General features: G+C 44.4%; 1 long non-coding RNA gene across 1 annotated transcript in view; it reads right to left on the bottom strand.

Moving 5' to 3' along the window:
* The window catches only part of LOC112071792 (uncharacterized), a 10,389-nt gene extending 6,059 nt beyond the window's left edge, over window positions 1-4,330 (bottom strand). Inside the window, exon 1 of the long non-coding RNA XR_002894178.2 lies at window positions 2,539-4,330. This is a non-coding gene — a long non-coding RNA (uncharacterized lncRNA). The remainder of the gene's footprint in view (window positions 1-2,538) is intronic.
* Window positions 4,331-4,888: the final 558 nt, after the last annotated feature.

The raw sequence follows: 4,888 nt of genomic DNA on the forward strand, positions 1-4,888 counted from the left end.
GACTAACAGATAGACCTAAGAAGGTTCTAATAGTTGAATATGTAGATAACAAGATTACAGACTAAGAGGTTCTAATAGAGTGAATATGTAGAATAACAGATACAGACTAAGAGGTCTAGTAGTGAATATGTAGATATATACAGATACAAGATACAGACTAAGAGGTCTAAGTAGTGAATATGTAGATAACAGATACAGACTAAGAAGGTCTAGTAGTGAATATGTAGGATAACGAGATAGACTAAGAGGTCTAGTAGTGAATATGGATAAACAAAGATACAGACTAAGAGGTCTAGTAGTGAATATGTAGATAAAGATCAGACTAAGAGGTCTCTAGTAGTGAATATGTAGATAACAGATACAGACTAAGAGGTCTAGTAGTGAATATGTAGATAACAGATACAGACTAAGAGGTCTAGTAGTGAATATTGTGTAGATAACAGATACAGACTAAAGGTCTAGTAGTGAATATGAGATATGTAAGATAACAGATAAAGACTAAGAGGTCTAGTAGTGAATATATAGATATGTAGATAACAGATACAGACTAAGAGGTCTAGTATGTGAATATGTAGATAACACATACAGACTAAAGATGGTCTAGTAGTGAATATGTTAGATAACAGATACAGACTAAGAGGTCTAGTATGAATATGTAGATAACAGATACAGACTAAGAGGTCTAGTAGTGAATATGTAAGATAACAGATACAGACTAAGAGGTCTAGTAGTGAATATGAGATATGTAGATAACAGATACAGACTAAAGAGGTCTAGTAGTGATATGTAGATAACAGATAGACTAGAGGTCTAGTAGGAATATGTAGATAACAGATACAGACTAAGAGGTCTAGTAGTGAATATGTAGATAACAGTAAGACTAAGAGGTCTAGTAGTAATATGTAGATAAACAGATACAGACTAAGAGGTCTAGTAGTGAATATGTAGATATGTAGATAAACAGATACAGACTAAGAGTTCTAGTTAGTGAATATGTAGATAACAGATACAGACTAAGAGGTCTAGTAGTGAATGTATGTAAGATAACTAGAATTTACAAGACTGCAGGACTAGTTAGTGAATATGTACGATAAGACTAGTAATACAGTCAGACTAAGAGGTCTAGTAGTGAATATGTAGATAACAGATACAGTTCAGACTAAGCACTCTAGCGGGTTAGAGAAGACAGTCTGACTAAGTTCGGTCTACCAGGACAGTAGAACTACAAACTGACTACACATTGAGTGGAGACAGTAGACCTACAAACTGACTACACATTGAGGTGGAGACAGTAGACCTACAAACTGACTACACATTGAGTGGAGACAGTAGAACTACAACTGACTACACATTGAGTAGAGACAGTAGAACTACAAACTGACTACACATTGATAAGACAGTAGACCTACAAAACTGACTACACATTGAGTGGAGACAGTAGAACTACAAACTGACTACACATTGAGTAGAGACAGTAGAACTACAAACTGACTACACATTGAGTAAAGGACAGAACTACAAACTGACTACACATTGAGTAAAGACAGAACTACAACTGACTACACATTGAGTAAAGACAGAACTACTAAACTGACTACACATTGAGTAAGAACACTAACAAACTGACTACACATTGATGGAGACAGTAGAACTACAAAACTGACTACACATTGATGAGACAGTAGAACTACAAACTGACTACACATAGTGGACAGTAGCTAACTGACTTACACATTGAGTAAGACAGAACTACAAACTGACTACACATTGAGTAAAGACAGAACTACAAACTGACTACACATTGAGTGTAAAGACAGAACTAAAACTGACTACACATTGAGTGGGACAGTAGAACTAAAACTGACTACACATTGAGTAGAGACAGTAGAACTACAAACTGACTACACATTGAGTAAAGACAGTAGACCTACAAACTGACTACACATTGAGTAAAGACGTAGAACTACAAACTGACTACACATTGAGTAAAGACAGTAGAACTACAAACTGACTACACATTGAGTAGAGACAGTAGAACTACAAACTGACTACACATTGAGTAGAGACAGTAGAACTACAAAACTACACACATTGAGTAGAGACGTAGAACTACAAACTGACTACACATTGAGTAGAGACAGTAGAACTACAAACTGACTACACATTGAGTAAAGACAGTAGAAACTACAAAACTGACTACACATTGAGTAAAGACAGTAGAACTACAAACTGACTACACATTGAGTAAAGACAGTAGAACTACAAACTGACTACACATTGAGTAAAGGCAGTAGAACTGACTATACATTGAGTAAAGACAGTAGAACTGACTACACATTGAGTAAAGGCAGTAGAACTGACTACACATTGAGTAAAGACAGTAGAACTACAAACGGACTACACCGTGAGTAAAGACAGAACTACAAACTGACTACACATTGAGTAAAGACAGAACTACAAACTGACTACACATTGAGTAAAGACAGAACTACAAACTGACTACACATTGAGTAAAGACAGTAGAAACGGCAGTACCACTTTTCCAAAAGTGCTAGTGCAGTGGGGGGTTGACCCGGAGGCTTGGAGGTGGGCTGTCCGTAGTCAGCCAGGTACGTAGACCAGTCCCACACCATGAACAGGTCCAGCAGCTGAATCAACACACAGAGAGGACATTATTCTGGGAGTTAGTGAGGAAAACGACAGCAGTATAGCACCCTGCAGCCCGCTGCTGGCTGGCCTCAAGCTAAACAGGGTTGGTCCTGGTCGGGCCCTGGGAGACCAGATGCTGCTGGAAGTGGTGCTGGAGGGACTCTGGCCTCTGAAGCTAAGCAGGGTTGGTCCTGGTCGGTCCCTGGATGGGAGACCAGGTGGTGGTGGAAGTGGTGCTGGAGGAACTCTGGCCTCTGAAGCTAAGCAGGGTTGGTCCTGGTCAGTCCCTGGATGGGAGACCAGGTGGTGGTGGAGGGCCAGTAGGAGGGACTCTGGCCTCTGAAGCTAAGCAGGGTTGGTCCTGGTCGGTCCCTGGGAGACCAGATGCTGCTGGAGGGCCAGTAGGAGGGACTCTGGCCTCAAGCTAAGCAGGGTTGGTCCTGGTCGGTCCCTGGATGGGAGACCAGATGGTGCTGGAGGGCCAATAGGAGGGACTCTGGCCTCAAGCTAAGCAGGGTTGGTCCTGGTCGGTCCCTGGATGGGAGACCAGATGCTGTTGGAGGGCCAGTAGGAGGCACTCTTTCCTCTGGTCTAAATAAATATCTCAGGACAGTGATTGGGGACATTGCCCAGTGTAGGGTGCCAACTTTTGGATGGGAGGTTAAAAGGGCTGTCCTGGATCAATTCCCATCATGGCCAGCTTTCAATTGGCTCATTCCTCTCCCCTGTAACTCTCCCCTATACCGTCAAGTGACTTCATCGCCTCTGCACCACCTAGTGCCTCTCATTCAACAGGAAGAGGAGCTGGGAGACTGATGCTGTAAAGACTGAAAGACCCTCTCAGTGTATGCTAATAGCAGTGGACTGGGAAGCTGCTGGGTGGATTTTARGAAGGGGTCCATAGAGCCAGAGGCTTAGAACTACTGCCATTCACACCTACTAGGAGGGTTCTGGGTAGTGAGGTGCTATTCAGAGATATGGACCATTCCCATCAGAGTAGAATGGACCACTCCTGTTCTGATCAGAGTAGAATGGAAGTAGATGGAAGGATCTCAAACTGTTCCCCAGTTCTCTTCTCCCCTCCTGACCCAATCAGCAGAGTAGAATGGAAGGATCTGTTCCCCAGGTCTCTTCTCCCCTCCCTGACCCAATCAGCAGAGTAGAATGGAAGGATCTGTTCCCGGTCTCTTCTCCCTCCCTGACCCAATCAGCAGAGTAGAATGGAAGGATCTCAAACTGTTCCCAGGTCTCTTCTCCCCTCCCTGACCCAATCAGCAGAGTAGAATGGAAGGATCTGTTCCCCAGGTCTCTTCTCCCTCCCTGACCCAATCAGCAGAGTAGAATGGAAGGATCTGTTCCCCAGGTCTCTTCTCCCTCCCTGACCCAATCAGCAGAGTAGAATGGAAGGATCTGTTCCCCAGGTCTCTTCTCCCTCCCTGACCCAATCAGCACAGTAGAATGGAAGGATCTCAACTGTTTATGTGTTCTCCACACTCTCATCCTCACAGGAACGTGGTCTGAGCATGACAGTGTGGCGCACGGTAGAATGCATATTGAGAGACAAGTGTTTGTGATTGTAGGGTCTCATCTTCACACCGTATCCAAGGATCTTATCCAGTGGAATGAGGCCTGGTGAAGGAAGGTAACATGCACTATGCATTAAGGGTTAACTTCCAGGTCACCACAGTCACCACAGGTACCACAGGTCACCAGTCACAAGGTCACCACAGGTCACCACAGGTCACCACAGGTCACCACAGGTCACCAGGCCAAGAGGATTCTCCTTTAGGGACTCCCAACACCTCACTACTCTTTTAGATAGTTTCATATGTAAAACATCAAGTAAGCAGGCGCCCATTAGTGCATGCAGTAATTAGCAGAGAGACGTTGGGATGTCTCTCCTCATCGGAGGTCAACCCTCCCTGGCCTAAAGACAGATTGGGATGTCTCTCCTCATCGGAGGTCAACCCTCCCTCGTAAAGACAGATCTGGCCTGATACAGGAGCTCTCTAGACGCACCAGATCTGGCCTGATACAGGAGCTCTCTACAGACGCACCAGATCTGGCCTGATACAGGAGCTCTCGACGACGCACCAGATCTGGCCTGATACAGGAGCTTCGACAGCCGCACCAGATCTGGCCTGATACACGGAGCTCTCTAGACGCACAAGATCTGGCCTGATACAGGAGCTCTCTAGACGCACCAGATCTGGCCTGATACAGGAGCTCTCTACAGACG

Source organism: Salvelinus sp. IW2-2015, unplaced genomic scaffold (genome assembly GCF_002910315.2).
Source record: "Salvelinus sp. IW2-2015 unplaced genomic scaffold, ASM291031v2 Un_scaffold1723, whole genome shotgun sequence".
In the NCBI taxonomy this organism is placed as follows: domain Eukaryota; kingdom Metazoa; phylum Chordata; class Actinopteri; order Salmoniformes; family Salmonidae; genus Salvelinus; species Salvelinus sp. IW2-2015.